Source organism: Danio aesculapii, chromosome 5 (genome assembly GCF_903798145.1).
Source record: "Danio aesculapii chromosome 5, fDanAes4.1, whole genome shotgun sequence".
NCBI lineage: Eukaryota > Metazoa > Chordata > Actinopteri > Cypriniformes > Danionidae > Danio > Danio aesculapii.
The window spans coordinates 28,965,236-28,987,318 of record NC_079439.1 but is presented as its reverse complement, the minus strand read 5'-3'; the positions used below and the strand labels follow the sequence as shown (position 1 = coordinate 28,987,318).

The following is a 22,083-nucleotide window of genomic DNA, read 5'->3' as shown; positions in this document are numbered from 1 at the left end:
AAATGGATTGAGAATTAAAACCAGCACATGGCATGAGAGGCATTGCTTATATTAAGATATAACTACAAGTTCATGGTTTCAACAAAATCAGTTTTCTTCATGCATGCCTTAATCAGTATAATTACTATAATTACAGTATTGATTGGCAAGCAATATGAATAAACGTGGTTCAATTCAAAGCATTTACTGGCATGACAAAAAAGCCATTGTCAAAGCATAATCAATTAACTTAATTTACCACCTCTTGTATTTCAGAGCTCTTCTGAATGGTTATTAACTTGTACTTCATGGTGTAGTTCTGCTGAGAATAGAATTAAATTGAACTAATTGCCAGCTTATTACCCAGTTTAGGACCGTAACTTATGTGAGCAATCCAGAAGATTTATACTTTCATTTACTTATTCGTTCATTTTCATCTGCGTTACCAGGGCCGTGTCGCGAGGGCAGCAGTCTTAGAAGAAAACCACAGACACTTCCTCCAGCTCCTCCAGGGGGATCCCTAGGCGTTCCCAGGCCAGCTGGGAGACATAGCCCCTCCAACGTATCTTGGGTCTTCCCCGAGGCCTCCTCTTAGTGGGACATGCCTAGATCACCTCCCTAGGTAGGCGTCAAGGAGGCATCCGAAACAGATGCCCGAGCCACCTCAGCTGACTTCTCTTGATGTGGAGGAGCAGCGGCTCTACTCCAAGCTCCTCCCGGGAGACAAGCTCCTCACCCTATCTGTAAGGGAGTGCCCTGCCACCCTGCGAAGGAAATTAATTTCTGCCACTTTTAACCGAGATCTTGTCCTTTCAGTCATGAACCAAAGCTCATGACCATAGGTGAGAGTAGGAACATAGATTGACCAGTAAATCGAGAACTTTGCCTTTCAGCTCAGCCCCTTCCTTACCACAATGGACCGGTACATTGACTACATTACTGCTGCCTGTCTGCCTGTCTGCCTGTCAATCTCACGTTCCATCCTTCCCTCACTCGTGAACAAAAACCCAAGATACTTGAACTTCTCCACCTGGGGAAAGGACTTTCCTCCAACCTGGAGATGATAAACCACCTTTTTCCGGTGGAGCACCATGGCCTTGGACTTGGAGGTGCTGATTCTTATCCCAGCCTCGTCACACTCGGCAGCATACCACCCAATGCATGATGAAGGAATATGTTCAATGAAGCCAAAAGAACAACTTCGTCTGCGAATAGAATAGAGATGAAATGCTGTGGTCCCCAAACCGGACCCTCTCCTGCACCTTGAAATTCTGTCCATATATATTATGAACTGAATTGGAGACAAAGGGCAGCCTTGCTGGAGTCCAACATGCACTGGAAACAAGTCTAAAGTATTGCCGGCAATGCGAACAAAACTCTTACTCTGTTTATAAAGGGATGAGACAGCCCTTAACAGAGTGCCTCTGACCCCATACTCCTACAGTCGAATGTCTTCTCCAAGTCCACAAAACGCATGTGGACTGGTTGGGCATACTCCCATAAACCCTCACGCACCCTGGTGAGGGTATAGAGCTGCTCCAGTGTACTACGGCCTGGAAAAAAACTGTATTGTTCCTCCTGGATCCTAGGTTTCACCATCGGGCCGGATTCTCTACTCCAGTACCCTAGCATAGACTTTCCCAGGGAGGTTGAAGAGTGTGATCCCCTATAGTTGGAGCACACACTTCAGTCCCCCTTCTTAAAAATGGGAACCACCACCCCAGTTGCCAAGTCCAGAGGTACTGTCCCCAACCTCATGTGATATTGTAGAGAGGTGTCAGCCATGACGGCCCGTAACATTCAGAGACCGATGCACAGGGTGAATCTCATCCACACCCCACTGCTTTGCCACTGCAGGGCTATATATACTTTCATACTACTAAAATGTCAATAAACCTCACTTATCAATAGAAGAGCTAAATTTTCAATATAAAAAGTGAACAGAGTAAACATATGTAAAAAGTGAATCAAGTACACAGTCATACAGTTGATTTTATTGTAAAATGGTCATGATCTGCTATTGGTTATCCACAGGTGAGTGACAGCGTGTCCCATCTTTCCATCGAGGAAATGTCAAACAGTAAGAGAACAGCAGACACTGCAAGAGTGTTACAAGAGGAATGTCATTTCAATTAAATGATATAAGATTGCATGAACTATAAATATGTCATGAACTGATAAACCGAAATATCCTTCATCTTTTCATTAAGGTAATTGTACAATAAAAACATCCAGTAAGCTTCAGACCTCAACTCCCCATTAGTCCAAAAACAGCATACAGAAAGCAAGCTGTCAAAACAGGCTGTTTCATCTCAGTTTTATGTCATACATTGACAAAAGACACCTTTTGCAGAAGATCACTGCCCACTTCTACACCACCGCTGCACTTTAGCCTATCACAGAGTTGTAGCGGGAGGTATCACTCAATATTCGACAAACAAATCCAAGTGTCGCAATGTGTTCTGTCGGATAGCTAGAAGCGGTCTACACTGATACTTGGAACCTGTCAAAATAGAACATGGCATCAGTTTACTCTCAGGGTTTGTTGTGTACTGGCCACACCACTGAAGGCTGATGTTTACATGCACACAAATAACGTGAATATTTCCAATAATCAGAGTTAGGGCTTAATTGCAATATATAGCTAAATGTCAGGATTAGAGCTCTTCAATTCCTATGCCTCACTTCTCAGCACAACTGATGGACTTATAAAGAGTAAGTATTACCGACAGCTGTTTTAATTAATCCACGTTTAAATTTTAGATGCCATAAAAATGCCACTTCAGCTGGATTTGTCTGCACTGCAGTAACATTCTACATGCCCTTTGTTGGTAAAGAAGCAGAGGTGGTAGCAAGTTGTGTTTAACAGAGTTCAGCGATTTGTATTTGTGCTGAGAATGGACAAGATGTGCAGAGTAGGGTCATTGCAAGACATGGTCTACAAAAGCACATTCAAAATTATGTGTATTTATTCTGTAAATCCATGATACCAGTGGTAACTTCAGTTAAAGTGTCAAATGAGAATCATGAGAGACCTCAAAAGCAAACCACTTTGAAAGCGCAATCCACAGATGACACCCCGTACTGCCATGCTCATGAGCATATCCACAATATCCACTTACCAATAAATGGCAATAATGGAATTAAGGTGTTTGCATGCCTGCATACTTTAATTAAAGAAAAAAAAGAGCTTAATTGCATTGTCCTAAAATGGCTCAAAACAATGAGAAAGTCATTTACACTGACAATCTTAAACTTAAACCTTATGTACCTCATGTAATCACAACACTTTGATCTAAGTAATGACATTAAGCTCATAATTTTTTAAGATTATGAGCGTAATGGCAATATTTAGATTGAAGTATTGCATTCACATGAGCTTTACAGATTTTTAAGTTTACGATTTTTACAGTATAAGATGGTCAATGTAGCGTGCCATACAGACATATATTACACACCCTATGCAGATCTAAATAAACATTAGTAAACAAGTAACAACTAAAAAACATAAAAAAACTAGTGATGGGCCGTTATCGTTAATGCGAGACTCTTATTGGGCGATAAATAAATATCGCTGTTAATCAATTCTCAAAGTTGAGTTGGTAGCTGGGTTTATTCTATGCAAGCAATGATGACTTTCACCTTGATATTTTAGTGAGGATGTATACCTGGGCGAATTGCACTGCTAGGGGCAAGAACAAGTCTTCGAACCGGTGTGTACTCCTACTGTGAAATTACCAAATCAAACGTGATGAGCTAGATAGAAATTCACTAGAGTGAATTTGATTAATGTTAGCTCCACATCTAACTATCAGGCTCCTGTAGAGTTTATTGGTTTGAGTAAAACATATACAAATAAAATGGACCGGGTGCTTTTTAAAATGAATGGAGTTGAATGAAAGTCAAACCGCTGAGCCGTCTGACAAAAAAGTGCCCTTCTGAATCAAATCAGCAGGATGCCCTTCTCGAGCTTTGCCTTAGTCCGAAGACACTGACTATCCTTACATGGACATCAGTAATCTAGCCTATTATTGCCTTAATAGACAATAATATAATTAAGGTGTTTACGTGAAGTGCTTTCATGTAAGAGTTTTCTGTAATTTTGGGTGACTTTAACTGCAGTTCGGCAGTTTCACATTCACTCATGAACATTTCATTCATGCCCCCGTGACAAACTAGAGTATTAAACGTAAATAAGGAGTAAGGCCTGGTGAGAGTGTTATGAAGTTTAATTATGCACGCCAAATGGAAAAAAAAAAACTTTCGCATTTCACGAGGTGCATGTATGTGTGTGTGTGTGTGTGTGTGTGTGTGTGTGTGCGGTCCTTTACTGACAGCCGCGTGTGTGGATCTTGTTGGAAAACATGGCAAAAAGTCCTACATGATGGTAATAGTTTGATTGCAGTGTTTACTTCAATAATGCCACTCCACGTCTTAATTCCATTTCTGTTTAGTTCAGTTATGACTTTAGCCGGATTAAGGTCATCAAAAATCGCTGATTCGAGCTTATGTAGGCCTACAGTACAAAATTCATGTTTAACTGAATAAACAGTAAACACAAGTACATCTTATTGAACATAATTTATTTTAATCACCAATTATCATAGTAGAACAGTTTCTCAAGTTTGTGATGCATTTTGGAAACAGGAGATGAGCCCCTGGTCTAATGCGCCACCTGGCTTGAGAAACCAGTTCTCAAAGACTTACTTTTAGTCATTACTTGGGTAGCACACATATTCTGAATGCCGTCGGCAGAATTCACATGCCCACCTATATAAAAAACACATTCTGTTAATTTTGATGTACCTCATGTAAAAATTCCATTCTATCAGCCCAACGACAGAATCAGATAAATGGTCGAAGATTAAATGCATTCAAGCATTTTAGCGCTTCTAAAAAGAATTGTATTATTTATTAGAATTTATTTATATTTGTTTCATTAGTTTCATCTGACTCCAATTTTGGTTATTCCAATTTTACCATTTAGGTTTTTAGCTGATCACATTATTAGCTGTGATATAATTTCGATTTTAATATTTTCTTGGGTCTGATATTCTTAATTGTACGTTCATTAGGGACCAAACGCCGCTTGGAGTTCCAGGTGCAGGGATTGCATTTCTTCTCACAGACACTATCTCGAAATTCTGAACTTAGTCAGAGGATGCAGGGTTAACTTATACCCAATTAGTCTGTTGTTTCTTGCTCTCTCATAATAAAAGACTAGTTAATTTAGTCATTCCATATAACTTGCTAATATCAGTGATTAAATGAATAAAAGGTCTTCATGCTGCCATGCCACACTGCTCTGTACAGTCAAATGCACCTTAAAAATCTATAATATCAGGTCACAATATAGCGGTAGTACAGACTCCACCTAATCTACTGGATACAATGAATTTGGTTGACTTCAGAATTAATCAAAAAGGTTATAATTTATTTTCCATATGAAAGCGTATGCCAATTACAGAATCACAATAAAAACCAATTCAGAAGTACATGCACAACATCAATTACTCAAAGATAAATCTAAGAGTATAGATGGAAGTCCAAAATTATACACGGTGTTGAGCTTAAGAGTTCTACACTACGGGCCGGTCTGGATACAGACTCGTGACCCCGAGACATTTCGTCCTTCTTTAAATACCCTATGAGAACAATGAATGTTTTTTGTTGTTGTTGTTAAAGTTAACTTGTGACTTGAAGATTTACTCATCTGTTGGGATTTAATCTAAAGTTATCAAAGATACTGAACAAAACCTTGTTACCAGTCACACCTGAGTATTTATCAATACCAGAGGGAAAGGAAAGTTCAGGAAAGAGGGCAAGGATGTGTCAAAGTCTATCTTTTTCTTCAGATTCCAGAGTTTTTGTTGTTTTACTACATGACACATTTAAGTCTGAGTAAAATCCACCCCTCCCTTCATATCCTACAGAAACTGCATTTTCATCAACGTTATGTCATACTGAGACCATAAAAATCAAGAACTTAAGTCAGAAACTGAAATCAGTTTGTTTCATTTTAGTGCTTCATTTGTGCAATAGGCCAGCACTTTGCATATCTCTGCAGAATCATATAAAGTCAATTCAAAGTGACAAATGACTGCCTATTGCTAAACTAAGTACTCAGAGTCTGACAGGGTTCATCAGGGCTTTGATGGAATAATCAGGATGCTGATAACCATCTGATTGAAACAGCAGAACCAGCCTGTAGGAAGGAGATACTGAATTTTTGACTGCTGATCAAATAAAAAGAAAGATATGACAACGTGCACGAATCTCTGAAGGACAAATATAGTGTATTTATGTATGCAAATATAAAACTAAAGACATAAAAAGTGTTATTTAAAAAAAAAAAATATATATATATATAAATAAAGAGGCCAAAAATATTAAATGAGAAATAAAACTAAATGTAATACAAAATGCACATCACATAATGTTTTCAATATACTTATAGAGATAGCACAATCAAAAAGTAACATCACCTTCCAACGAAAGGAAAATATGCTTTTACACACCTTTTTTATTAAGGCTATATAGCTTCCTTCCGGTTATTTTCTTTCTTTTTCCTTTTTTTGGTAGTAGATCTGAAGCTTAAGCCTGTGCTCCTCTAAGGAAATATATATATGATCCATAAAGCAGAGTACTTTTTTTGTGAACAATGAAAGACCTCAGTTCAGCAATATGTCTGATGCTTGCAGGCAGTAGTTGCTGGTGAAAGCGCTCTGGGGGCTTTGTGGAGATTGCTTCAGTGTAAAACCTTTTCAGGTTTAATTCTGTTCACACAGTATACAGTATATATGCTTCTTTGGCTGCACAGCAAGGCTAAAGTACTGCTTCAGGACCTAAGAATGCTGAAAATCAAATAATGCAAGTACACAACATGCTTGTAGCTAGAACAGAAAAATAGGATCATTCACTCATATTTCTGTAAATTTTAATTTGAACCTTATTTTTTTCCAGCAAGAGAAGTGCTTACTTCAAACAAGACAATATAAAAGGAGTCAAAGATGCCTCGACTCATGAGACCAGGATGTCTTGCCAACCATGGTAAACACAGTGTTGTCAGTTCACATCAAATCACTCAGCCTCAACAAATACTTCAATATGGGATGACGTTATACAGATTTTTTAGACACTAGTTAGTCCTAATCATATTTATTTTTCAAATCGTCACCCCATAACAGGTAGGTAGTATTACTAGGTTATTAAAATACACTCAAAAATATTTTTGTTGCTTATTTAAAACTAGCTGAAATAACATGTTGGGACAATTTTATTGTTTTATGTTTAATCTCTTTTAATTTGTAAACTAAAACGTTAACTTAATTTCTTTATGTTATCCCAACACAAATTGATCGTGTGGAACCTAGCATTGTTTACAGTGTAATATGAACACTGAAAAGCATTATATCTTAGACTTTCAAGAGTTCACAGTTAGCTGATGATTGATAATAATGTATGGCATGCTGTACTGGGAGAGAGGCCTGAGCTAAGAATATCTTCGAGCCCGGGGCTCCCTCCCGTTTGAAGGGTGAGACAGGAGTTTGAGCTCAGGTATACCTTGAGAACTCCCCTGTTTGTGAACGTGTTAGGAATACCTGAGATATAGCTGGCTAACAGTTTATCTTAAGATGTCACTTTGGATTAGTTAATAAACTTATGGTGTATGTCTTTGGACGGTGGAAGGAAACCGGGGAACCCATGGAAAATCCATGCCAGCGTGGGGAGAACATGCAAACTCCACACAGAAACGCCAACTGGATCGGTGAGGGCTCGAACCAGTGGCGTTTTTGCTGTGAGACAACAGCGCTAACCACTGGGCCGCCATGCCACCCTATCAGGAAAGGGGAGGAGTAGGGGTGGAAGGGGGATTCTTCAAGACGAAGATGACTGAAGTGGAAAACTCAGCTTATTTATAGGGAGTTAGTATTCTACTGTTTGGTGCAATATGTGGAGTTGATGCGGGACCAGCCATGATCAATCATAAGCATGTGATCCTCTCGAAATTAGTTTAGAAATAAATCGCACTTAAGGATATGCAACATGAATTTAAGGCTAAGAACCAAACTGTAATTTCTCAAGGTTTCGTTTTCATACAAGCTTTGTACTACATCAGTATCTGCTTGTTATGCATGATGTCATGCCTCACCACGTTCCGGTTCTAAAGCTTGCTACATCGGATCAAAAAAAGCAAACAACAAATGGTGCTAATATACAGTACAGTCACAGCATGCTACATTCATTCATTCATTTTCTTTTCGGCTTAGTCCCTTTATTATTCCAGCTGCAACCCATCTCTGGGAAACACATACACACTACGGACAATTTAGCCTACCCAATTCACCTGTACTGCATGTCTTTGGACTGTGGGGGAAACCGGAGTACCCGGAGGAAACCGACGCGAACGCAGGGAGAACATACAAACTCCACACAGAAACGCCAACTGACCCAGCCGAGGCTCGAACCAGCGACCTTCTTGCTGTGAGGTGACAGCACTACCTACTGCGCCACTGCGTCGCCCGCATGCTACAATAGAACAGAAAATTTACAATGCTAAACTTTCTCACAACAGCAAAAACTTGGTCAGCGATTTATCTTGGATGAAAAACATTTATATTTTAAAAATCTACATAAAAACAGAGACTGTAGTATATAAAGCAAGTTTTAAAAAAGTTTAGTTTAAAGTTGTGCAATTCTCATAAACAGTTTGGACCTGGAAACAGTAGTCGATATTCTTGACTTGACAAATGAAAATTACATTGCTATTTAGGAACACTGTTGCATTTTCTTTCTGGAATTAAGCTTACAAAAATGATTGAAGCAATGAATGATTGATTGAACAAATGAACGAATGAATGACTGGTTGAATGAATGAATGAATAATGGATGAATGTTGTGTTGTACTGCGAGTTTCAGTTTTAACAGTAACATTACTAAAACTCATATTACAATCTAAATGGATATAGAAAAACTAAAGAAAGTGACAAAAATACAAACATTTATGAAATTTAACGCATGAAACTAAACCAAACTAAACCAAAATTTTACTCAAAATGCAGTAATGAAAAATAAATTGAACTATTAATAGATATTATAACAGAGGAGTGTGACGAGAACTTGCAGAATGAAATCTCATGGTTTTAAAACAATATTTGCTCGAAGAAAGATTTAGTCAGTCACTGTATTTGAGTACTGAGAGTGTACTTTGATTATGATTATACTAATTTTTTGCAATTGTGATATTATTTTTTCTACTTATTAAATTATTAAATTTCAATATGTGCAAAAGAGTTCAGTGAGGAGGCCACACACAGCTTCAAACAGAATTCCTAGAAGCTCATAATTCATGCACAGTTCTAGAGGAAGACAGAAAGGAGAGAGAAAGAGTGAAATAATACAGAAGACAGACAAGAGAAGGCCAGGAGAAAGGTCAGACATTTTTTTATTTTTACTTTTTGTATTTTGTTGTGTCATTTACAGCATCTGATAATTCATACTCAGTAACTACAAGTCTAGAAGTGATGGTTATTCATTTTTTTCAATCCCCCAGCTGACAAATATTCCAGACATGTATTTTATCAGTGAGGATTTCTTAAAAATACTTTGTAAATTGTCTTGTGAACCCACCAGTAAGTAAATTCCAGCATATTATTGATAACTATTGAATCTGGTTCAAATATTTACGAATTCTTGAATCAAGAATCATTTTCTAGATAAATAAAAACAAATATATGTATTTTTTTTTTCAGAAATAAGAATTCAAAATTAAGTTTTTCCTTAAAACAAGCAAACTAATCTGCCAGTGGTGATTAAATAATCTTGTTTTCGGTTTAAAAGTCAAGTGCTATTTTAGGCTTTCCACCTGGATTTCGCCCAAATTCACATTTAGAGGTGTAAATGAAAAAGTTTGGTTTCATTTTAAAGAAAACCCTTTGGATTTTCATAAAGCACTGTTGAAAGTGATTTAAATAATTGTATATTTTATGTTTTATATATTTTTTTTATATTTTATATTTTCTAATTGTATAGTATATGTTGTCTGAGTTTAATAAACTCCACCAAAAAAGAGGCGCTTTTTTTTTTGTAAACTCAAATTTGAAAGTGTACCTTTTAGGTTCTGTGTGCTCTAGGTTGCTGCAATTAATTTTGTTGGTTTCTGCACATGTCAGTAATCATAGGTAGTCATCAGTAATCATCCACTTATGGGGGTATTCGGCCAGTATGGAACATTAGAATTTAAAGAATCCGGAAGAAAATGACGTCACAGACTTGGTACCGGGTACGCAGAGTCTAGTTAATAAAGTATATTTTCTTACACCACTGGCAGATAATTTAGCTTGTTTTAAGCAAAGATTATTTTAATTTTGACTTGTTATTTCTAAAAATCAAAGCAATACTTTTTTTAACTTGTCTAAAAAATAGTTCTTGATTTAAGAATTGTTCAATATTTGGACTAGAAACCTCAAAAAAACCAAACAAGAAAAAACCTCAAAGAAAACATATTTTGCAGTGCACCACTGAAATGAATTCTGCCGATATACAAACCGCAACAGAATGAAATGTAAACTCAAATGTAAATGTACAAAGGAAACTAAACAGCAGTATCACTCTCATGTCCTGTGGACGTTGCACAGTCACAGATCTGTCATTAACTGAGTGAAACAAAGACTAGAACAAAAGCTGTAGATCCAGGCTCGAGTTCCAGCTCACTTTCTTCTCTCCACTTTCTTTCAGTTCCTCCACATGGGCTCCGTCTGCCCTTCTCTCCCCTGGAAACTCGAGCCCCAGCAGGGGTTGATTTAATCACCGCTAATTAAATAGGAGTAAGTATCCTATGGGCCATTCGATCAGCTCAAAAGTTGTCCCAGGCTGCTAATTGTATCCTCCGCAACAGAAACTTGCATTGAGTTACAGTGGCGGAGTCTTGGGGAGAGGTTTTTAAAGCGTCCTTAGGGGACCATGTAGCTATTAGTAGCTGCTGCAGACAGCTGATTCGTGTTAAGCAGATGGATGTGACCAGTGATCTCCTGTACGATCTGCAGCCGCTTTATTAGGCGTTGAGAGAGCAGAGGACAGCTTGTTAGGACTTGGCTGCTCACTGACTCTTAATGCAGGTGGATTTTGCTTCTTCACAACAGTCAAGGGCCAATTTTCCCTCATAAAGCCCTATGCTCTGAGATAAGAGAGGAGTGGTGTAAAACAATAAAGTGTGTGTACCACTGACTGACCGGTGCCTACATTTATACTGACAATATATAATTATTTAATTATGAATTTCCACATTAAAGGGGTTATGAACTGTGAAATCCAAATTCCCTTCATTTTTTTGACCTATCAGATGTTTGTACTTTAAAAACATCTAAAAGAGGGTCATTGAAAATATGAAATTTGATTGCAATTTCTAGGTTAAATGAATGCTACGAGGCGTTATGACACCAAAAAGTGTGGTTCCTTTTCACACTATTACTATTTGCAGGGACATATCAACAAATAAAGGATACATTTTTTTGCAGTTTGTTGCATAGAATCAAATAAATACTATAAAAAGACTTATTGGTGTCTATGATTGGTGATCGAATATGTTTGTCTTTGTTTATCTCTATATGGACAACCTCTCATGAGTGGTCAGTTTGCTTGGTAGCTCACCTTGTATAGTGATGCACAGCACTCTGGATCGAGTGCAGTGAAGCACGGTTCCACAAAAAATACACACAATGTAAAATCAATGTAAAACTATGTGATTTCAGTGCACTTTTTTAAATTAGAGATTACTTTTGAAAACACAAGGAAGTGTATTTAAAATTTACAATGAAACATACCAAGTAATGCATTTCACATTCGCAAAAAAGTAGACTGTAGCCTCTAGTGGATCAGTCATCTATAATGTGCAACAAAATTTACCCAGGACAAGATGATTTGCATTTTGCAAAAATGTATGCTGAGGCATGTATTTCCAAACAGCTTTGGGGCTGAAAACATCCTATAAGTTTTAAGTCAGTTCAAAACAACTCAGAACTTTCTTGTTAGTCTCAATAAATCAATTTTTTAAACTAATCTGCCAAAATGAGAAGTTGTGGCACTTTATTACATAAGAGTGTGGCTAAACTCTGCCTCTACTACATCACTCTCTGTTTGGCTAAAAGATTATACTGTGCCAACTATATTGGATATGAGAGTAATGTTGTAACTGTTTTAGTGCTGATTTCAACACTGCATATTTTGGAAACCTCCAATATTGACAATAAAAGGAAAATCTGGACCTTCTCTGTGGACCACAATGCTGCCATCTCAGGTGTCTATGAGGTGGTACTAAGAAAGTACAAGATGCTAGGTATAGAACATAGTGGAAAAACCAAAAAGTGAGCTGGAAAGCACTTTGCTTATGCTTACAACATAATGCATTCTTAAACTTACTCTCAGGTTCTATTCATTCTGCATTTCCTTGCCACAGAACCATTTTTTTGTTGCATTCTCTGTTCTCAGACACCAAAGATAACAAACATACACTACGTTAATATCAATACCATTCTTTTCTGAAACAGTTTCTACACTGACTTTCAAAACTCAACTGACTGCACATGCTGTGAATAACTTTATAGCAGGGGTGTCCAACCTCGATCCTGGAGAGACTCGGCTAGTGTCCTGGAGAGTTTAGCTCCAACCCTAATCAAACACACCAGAACCAGTTAATCAAGCTCTTATGCCGCAGTCACACTAAAATTTAAGCTTGCAAATTCTGTCATATGGAGCTGCAAAAAGGGGTGGGATTAAACAAGAGTGATTTGTCCATATTTAAAATTTTTGTGCAGAGAGGTCATGTTTTGATCTTAGATTTGTCTCACGCAGTCATGTGATGCGATTTTGCAGGTTAGTGTTCGCTAAGCTTTACTTTGCAACGCAGCAAACTAAGAAACTTGTTGCACGAGCTTGCGTTTCCTGCCGCATTCATGTGCGCTTCAGATTAGCTTCCTGCTTCGCTACTGTTCGGACGTCTTTGCCTACTGCTCCGCTCTCTGCTCACTTGCTTTTATATCTTAAACCCTAATTTTAACTTGAGCCTATCAGCACAGTGCTCAAACGACACAGCTTGATGATCAGCATCGATTCTACAAACTTTCTGGAATATAGCTTTACTAACAAGAGGGGAATTATCGTCTAAACAATCCTCCCGCTACCAGCTATCAGCTGCTCACATTCCTGAGACGGGAAAACACGGCTGTGAAAATGCCTCTGGATCGGATTAATTCAGATTCTCACTGCTGTACAAACTGCCACAAACTTCTACAAAAGATTGCAGTTCTTGAAACAAAGTTACTTGCGATCCAACCAGAACTGCAGCGTCATTGTGGACGCTCACAGCAAATAGCCGGTGAGTCCCATAAATCTATTCCTACCACTATTCCGAGCACTGAAAAACAGATTAAAACTGTGGAAAATGAGTATTGGCATAAACAAGGTGCGAGACCAAAGGGTACTCGTGGGGTCAGATCATACGCTGCTGCATTAGCGTCCTCTACCCCAAATACAGCTCGGACTCAAAAACAGCTTGAGAACAGATATGAAGTATTGAGTAATATGGGTGAAGAATCCCCAAATGCAGTCAGACAGAGATCGCATGACTCAGCAGCTAACTCTGCATGGAACAGAGGCTCAAGGCCGACTAGACAGCGGCATTCTGCTCCGATCGCACCTGAGATAAGAACACTAGTTGTAGGAGATTCAATAATCAGGAATTTTAGAAGCAAATCTACAATGACATACTGCTTCCCTCATGCAACAGTTTCTGATGTAAACAAAGAACTTAAGGAAATTCTGAAGAAGCACAAGACTGCAAAACGGATTATCATCCATGTGGGGAAGAATGATATTCGGAAGGAACAGTCAGAACTGCTCAAGAGAGATTTCTGTGAGCTCTTGGAAACAGTTGAAAGAGTGAAAATTCAGCCGTTCATCAGTGGACCACTCCCTGCAAGAGGGACAAATATGTTTTCACGGCTGCTTGGTCTAAATGTATGGCTGCAGAAAGCATGTAACAGGAAAGGACTGAATTTTATTGATAACTTCAATCTCTTCTGGAACCAAAGACAACTGTTGACATCAGACGGCCTTCACCCAAACAAACTTGGTGCAAAGGTGCTAAAGGACAATATCTTTTTCTCCCTCCATCATCCATCAGCTGTGTGTGCCACTGACCTCAATCCAAATGGCACATACACACCTAGCAAATGTCCAGATGACCACAGGACCTCAAATCAGCTCCCGAGTGGACTTGGGGCTGACGCATCACCCAAGGACAGTGATAACGCTACGCAGCCAAAACACCCACTGTTGATAGAGACACTATCGCTGGCCCTCTGCTCAACACAGACAGACTGTGACGCATCAGAACAGCATCATGTCTCGTCACTAAAAAATGATCATCAGGAAAACACCCAGGAAAACATATTTCAGCACCCAGAATCTCCAGAGCCACAGCCTCTGTCACCAGACACGTTCCCATTATCACCTTGCTCGCCTCTCTTGGGTTTCTCAAAAAAGATGGAGGAACTGGTGCATGCTGGAACTAAACTTTCACACTCCATCGCCGCAAGCCCCCAGTTACCAACCAAAAAGCGGCCTGCTCCACAACCACCTCTGAGCCCACCTGGAAGAGCCCTCCGACATTTACCCCACCGCCAGGGCCCAAACAACAACGCACCATCTTCAGCTGGTGAACAAAACTGCTCTCCATGATGTGTCTCGGGTGCCTGCTTAGATAACAGTGTCTTTATCAGATGTTTACAGAACAAGCAGGAACCCAGTGTGCCTGTAGCTTTCTCTACACATATATGTGTTGTATTACGTGACAGAAAACCGAAGACTTTTTCAGGCCGTATAGCAAATCACTCAAATCTTGTGTCTATTAAATATAAATCTGAGACTACTGTAGCAAAAACAGCTAAAACTGTTAAGTTAGCACTTTTAAACATCCGATCACTCAACAATAAGTCACTTTTAGTCAATGATTTTATCAGCTCAAATTGCCTTGATTTTATGCTTTTAAATGAAACTTGGCTAGATGACAGCTGTAGTGCAGCAGTTCTGAATGAAACAGCTCCTTTAAACTTTGACTTTTTGAGTGTTTGCAGAGCCAATAGGAGAGGTGGAGGCATTGCTGCCCTGTTTAAAGATGTCTATGAGTGTAAACAAGTGTCATTTGGTGACTTTTTGTCTTTTGAATATCTGAGTATAGCACTGAAAGGTGCTCCACGTATCTTACTGATCATTATCTACAGACCTCCAAAATATTCTCCAGCTTTTATTGATGATTTTACAGAGCTGTTATCAATAGTAACCTCTGAATTTGACTATTTTACCATTGCTGGGGATTTTAATATTCACATTGATAATCCAGAAATCAATGCTGTAAAAGAACTGATGACTGTTTTAAACACTTTTGATCTGACTCAGCATGTTCAAGGACCCACACACAATCGTGGACACACTCTTGATCTACTTATAACTAAGGGTTTACACATTTCATCAACTGTTGTTAAGGATGTTGCACTATCTGATCGTTTCTGTATTTTCTTTGATATATTGATCACTCCAGCTATTAAAGACAGATCTGTCTCTGTCAGAAAGAGATGCATAAATGAGAACACTAATGAGCAGTTTATGAAGGCCATATCGCTAGCACCAAGTATATCTGCAGACTCTGTTGATTCTCTTCTTGATTTGTTTAACTCTAAAGTTAAGAATGTCATAGATGACATTGCTCCTGTTAAAGCCAAGAAGATAACTAGCAGCCAAAGGGGATCTTGGACTAGGTCCCCAAGATTACAAATGACGAAAAGACAGTGCAGAAAAGCTGAGCGTATGTGGAGAAAGACGAAACTAGTAGTCCATTATAATATCTATAAAGACAGTCTTCGTGCTTTTAATATGGAACTAAAAACTGCTAGGCAGACTTTCTTTTCAAGCCTTATAAACAGCAACGTAAACAATGCTCGTAAACTCTTTGCAACGATAGAGAAACTCACAACCCCCCCCCAGTCGGATTCCCAGTGAGCTACTCTCTGAAAGCAAATGTAATGAGTTTGCTCATTTCTTTACTGACAAGATCAATAATATCAGAAAGGCAATCAGCTCATCCAATCAGCCAAGTTGTGTCACCGTCAGACTAGCTCAACCACAACTTAAGAAATCAGACATTATGTCCGATTTCATGGCAATTAATGGCAAAATCTTAGAAGAGATCGTGCAAATTATGAAAACATCAACCTGCAGTCTCGACACGCTCCCCACATCATTCTTTAAAACGGTGTTGACCTGCTTAGAAATGGATCTTCTAAAAGTGGTAAATGCTTCACTTCTCTCAGGGATTTTTCCTAACTCACTTAAAACTGCAGTTGTTAAACCCCTCTTGAAGAAGAGCAACCTGGATAACACCATATTGAGCAATTACAGGCCCATCTCAAATCTCCCTTTCATTGGCAAAATCATTGAAAAAGTTGTTTTTAACCAGGTTAACAAGTTCCTAAACTACAAGGGGTGTTTGGACAATTTTCAATCTGGTTTCAGACCACATCACAGTACAGAGAGCGCCCTTATAAAGATAATCAATGACATCCGCCTAAATACAGATTCAGGCAAACTAACAGTGCTGGTACTGCTCGATCTCTGTGCTGCATTTGACACTGTCGATCACAGCATACTTCTGGATAGGCTGGAAAACTGGGTTGGGCTGTCTGGGACAGTCCTCAAATGGTTCAGATCTTACCTTGAAGGAAGAGGTTACTATGTCAGTATAGGTGACCATAGGTCAGGGTGGACACCCATGACATGTGGAGTCCCACAAGGCTCGATTCTGGCACCACTCCTGTTCAACCTTTATATGCTCCCTCTGAGCCAAATAATGAGAAAGAACCAAATCTCCTACCACAGCTATGCTGATGACACTCAGATCTACCTAGCCTTACTGCCTAATGACTACAGCCCCATTGACACCCTCTGCCAATGCATTGATGAAATTAACAATTGGATGTGCCAAAACTTTCTTCAGTTAAACAAAGAGAAAACTGAAGTGATTGCGTTTGGGAACAGAGATGAGGTTCTCAAGGTGAATGCGTACCTTGGCTCTAAGGGTCAAACAACAAAACATAAGGTCAAGAATCTTGGTGTGACTCTGGAGTCAGATCTGAGTTTCAATAGTCATATCAAAGCAGTTAGTAAATCAGCATACTATCATCTCAAAAACATTGCAAGAATTAGATGCTTTGTTTCCAGTGAAGACTTAGAGAAACTTGTTCATGCTTTTATCAGCAGCAGGGTGGATTACTGTAATGGCCTCCTCACTGGCCTTCCCAAAAAGACAGTCAGACAGTTGCAGCTCATCCAGAACGCTGCGGCCAGAATTCTGACCAGAACCAGGAAATCAGAGCACATCACACCTGTCCTCAGGTCTTTACACTGGCTCCCAGTCACATTTAGAATAGATTTTAAAGTATTATTACTGGTCTATAAATCACTAAATGGCCTAGGACCTCAATACATTATAGATATGCTCACTGAATACAAACCTAACAGATCACTCAGATCTTTAGGATCAAATAGATTAGAAATCCCAAGAGTTCAGTCAAAGCAGGGTGAATCGGCTTTCAGCTACTACGCCCCTCGTTGCTGGAATCAGCTTCCAGAAATGATCAGATGTGCTCCAACATTAGGCACGTTCAAATCAAGACTGAAAACACATCTGTTTAGCTGTGCCTTTACTGAATGAGCACTGTGCTATGTCCGACAGATCGAACTACTATGTTTTTCTCTTCTTTTTAATTCTTTTATAACACATTTTATCAGCTTTTATTTTATTTTATTTTTATTCTTACCATTTTTATGTTTGTTTTTATTTCTCTTATAATTGTTTCTTTTATTCCTGTTTATGTAAAGCACTTTGAATTGCCACTGTGTATGAAATGTGCTATATAAATAAACTTGCCTTGCCTTGCCTTGCCTTGCGTAGGAATGGAAGTCCATTGGGAAAAAAGTGCAGTGTGACTGCGGCTTTACTAGATATACTAGAAACTTCCTGGCATGCGTGTTGAAGCAAGTTGGAGCTAAACTCAGAAGGACACTGGCCCTCCAGGATTGAGTTTATAGGGATCACAAAACAGTGAATGTTAATCACAAACAGTGAATTTCTCAGGCAGTTTTTTATTTAACATGGCATATTTTCATGAGACTGCAATCGTATAAATGCACAGATTAAAAATGCAAATAGAAAATAACATTACATTGTAATTGCTATAGTTAGATAGCAATGTTCTCTGTCATTACAAATCTATGAACAGGAGATAATATGTCTTCTACCATGCACTCTCTGTTTTCAAGTTCCTTATCCTAAAGCAAATATCACAGTACAAAATGCTTTTTTTTGTTACAACTATCTACTGTAGTTTTTGTAAATACCATCTGTGATCAATTTTAATATCTCTGTCTCATAAATGTTGCATCTGAAATGGAAACCCCACATTTGCAGTGAGGACAGAAAAATTATTCATACCTACTGAACATCTATAGTAAGGACTGATATCAAATAAATATCAAAAAAGAGCAAGCTGCTAGCAAATCTGACAGATTTAGTAATCATTTTCACACAATATTGTTATTAATAGTTGCAATATAAATGTTTTTTTCCAATCAAGTGAAATTGCTGGCGCAAAGCTTTTATTTTTCTGTGGAGCAAAAAAAAAAAAAACATTGCAACAATATCTGAAAGCAGCATACGTACAACAGTAGCCATGTAGAGTTCATTGATCTATAAATATCAGAAAGGGCAATGTAGTGGAAAAATAATTGCTTTCAGTTCCACTCTACTCCCTCAGTCCCACTGTGAAAAGTGCTGATTTTGAGTGAACGCCTCCTGACTCCTGAGTTTTTCTCTATCACGTTTATAGGTTAATGGCACAGAAGGTAATCACCAAAGAAATTCCACATCTTGCACTTTTTCACATTGATTTTCAAAACTACATTAACTGATAAGTGATAAGAATGTGTAAGAGGATTAATTTAATGATTAAGTGTAAAAACTTGCCTTAAACATTAAGACCTTTAATGAAGAGTTCAGACCTCAACTAAAAAAAACAAAAAACATCATTAAACTATGATTAAAGTAGTTTGTAAGACTTGCATACAAATTTCAATTTCATTTACTGAGTCATTGATAAATAACAGCAGAAAAAACTACTTACTTTTTAACAGTAATATATCACTGCTCACCAGTGTTGGGCACGTTCCTCTAAAAGAGTAATTAGTTATAGTTACTACTTACTTCTCACAAATAGTAACTGAGTTAGTAACGGAGTTACATAATAATAATAATAATAATAATAATAATAATAATAATAATAATAATAATAATAATAATAATAATAACTTTTATTTATATGTGCCTTTCAAAGCACTCAAGGACACTTTACAGGGCAACGCAGTGGCGCAGTAAGTAGTGCTGTTGCCTCACAGCAAGAAGGTTGCTGGTTCGAGCCTCGGCTGGGTCAGTTGCCGTTTCTGTGTGGAGTTTGCATGTTCTCCCTGCGTTCGCGTGGGTTTCCTCCGGGTGCTCCGGTTTCCCCCACAGTCCAAAGGTTCGGTATGCTTTTTGAAAGTGGAAACGGCCATAAAAGCGTTCGGTACGCTTTTTGAAAGTGGAAACGGCCATAAGAGCGTACCAAACCGAACCATACCGTACCACTCAGTGGAAATGGGCCATAAATGCAGCCTTAAAAATGCTGCCTTGCAAAAGCCAATCAAACCAATGGCAAAATACAGCATTGAACTTATTACCAAGGAAAACACTGAAACTCAGTCTCAGAAATGTAGCCACTTTTATCACTGTGCAGTCGAAAAAAGTAATTCTTATTATTCTCATATATCTACCTCATTACCATCAGCTTCATTGGGTAATGGCTCATTAAAAATTGCTGTCCAGCTTGCACAAAGTCTAGTTTGTCTGCCGAGCCTATTGACAGAGAACACATAGAGATCGATGGCTATTTAAATGTCTGTTCATTGTTCCTATCGATCTAATACAAGCCAAGTGTTGAAGTTTAGTCAAAGAATTCAAGAGCAGCACATGCTCGTTTGCCATTGAATGTGGATGTTTCCTTTCCCTATATAATAACCCTATAATAATCACCTCCATTACTGCTGCAATTCTCTGAAAGTCTCAAAAGCTAATAACGTATACAATTACTGTGACCATGAAGAATATCAATAAAAACATACACAGCGTTCAATTTAATTCAAACTGCACTGCCGATGGCAAAGATTCAGCTCTAGTGCTCGCATAAACATTTACTGTAGATGTGCATTTGATCTCCTGTGGTGAGAGCTTTGTTGGTCTGTTTGGAGGCACATGTAACATCTGCAAAAACCACAGGCATCATAGACTTTCTCTGCACAATAGAGTACAAAACGGCTGATCCCAGCAACATCCACACAACTTTGTGCTTATGAAGCCCTCTCGTCGGGTGAACAGCCCATCAAACATAGCAATAAAGCAGACGTCTGCTCTATCCTACAGAGAGAAGCAGAGCAGACAGACTATCATCTCAGCGAGACTCATTTCAGAAGATGGCCAAGTTCAGAGCAGAGTTACACTTGAATTGAACTTTCTTGTTTGCTTGTTTGTTTCTGGCCTCTTAAGTATCTCTTGAGCAGAGACAGCTTCACCTATTAACTCAACGCAACACAAAACCAGATGGATCAAAGCATATTTTCACACATGCCAGACTGTTGTCTCCTTATGATGAAAAGACACACTCACATGCTATGACTCTTGCATTCGTAAATAAATAGGGCACCAGTCGTATTTCCAGACACAGAGCTCTCCTTGGAGTTTGTAAATATACCCGTTTATGATTTCATTCATAAGCACAGGCAAATCATACCAGGCATCCACTGCTTTTAAATATAAGAACGGGTGAGGATGTGGACTTTTGTAACTTAGATTTGCAAGGTGTCTAGAGATATAATACAGAAGTCAAATAATCCAAGTAACAATAGTATTTAGCATATGCATGTCGTTCCAGTTATTTACTATTCGTTTATTACTGTTACTACACACTATGACAGTTCCAGTCATTTAATACTGTATTAAACTTATGAGTCACGCAGACAATGAGAGAATGTGTTTGTTAGTTTGAACACATCAAAGAAAAGGAAAAGGGGATTGTCTTGATGGACAGTGATTTTACTTAAGTGGGTCACACACCAGTGACTTGTTGCGTCGTGCTACGCAGCGCCATGCATTTTAGAATTCTAAACATAGGTTTCTATCAGGGTACGCACACCGCCGCTGCAAGTCGGCGGCTGTCTGCGGCGCGCAGCCACAACTCAGGACACAGTTCATATTTCTGCCATGCCACAGATTGCCATCTGAATAGTTTCATTTTAAATAACTTACGAATGTGCGTGTCTGGTGTGCGATACTTTCAACTGTCATGTGTGTGCCGTGTGCGACCTGGTTTAGCCTCGTAAACTTTGCGCACCCAGTACTGGGTCTGTGACATCATTTACTTCCGCATTCTTCAAATTTTAAAGGTCCGTACTGGCCCAATACCCCCATAAGTGGTTCCGTTTTCTTATCAGTTGGAATTGAATAACTTTTGCATAGATTATGATAGAGACATTTTTCTTTTTTCCTATGATTACTGACAAGTGCAGGAACCAACAAAATTAATTACAGCTTACAATAAAAGGTACACTTTCAAATTTGAGTTAACAAAAAAAAGCGCCTCTTTTTTGGAGGGGTTTATTATAACGCAGACAACATATACAATTAGTTTAATCACTTTTAACAGTGTTTTATGAAAATTCAAAGGGTTTTCTTTAAAATTATACCAAACTTTTGCATTTACACCTCTGCATGTGGATTTTGGGAAACTTTTGAATGCAAGTAGGCAAACTCTAGGCGGAAAGCCCAAAATAGCACTTTAAGAGGTTAAAACAAATAGTACAAAAGTAGAAAACACATTGCTTTAAACTTTCAATAATCTGTATATATGACATGTATAGCTCTCGGGTCAGGAAGTTCTCAGATAACATTATCCTAATATATATATA

The 22,083-nt window shown here is 38.5% G+C and overlaps 1 protein-coding gene across 1 annotated transcript in view; it reads right to left on the bottom strand.

Annotated features, from left to right (window-relative positions):
* Positions 1 to 22,083, bottom strand: part of zmat4a (zinc finger, matrin-type 4a) — a 186,767-nt gene that overhangs the window by 100,929 nt on the left and 63,755 nt on the right. The window lies entirely within an intron of this gene.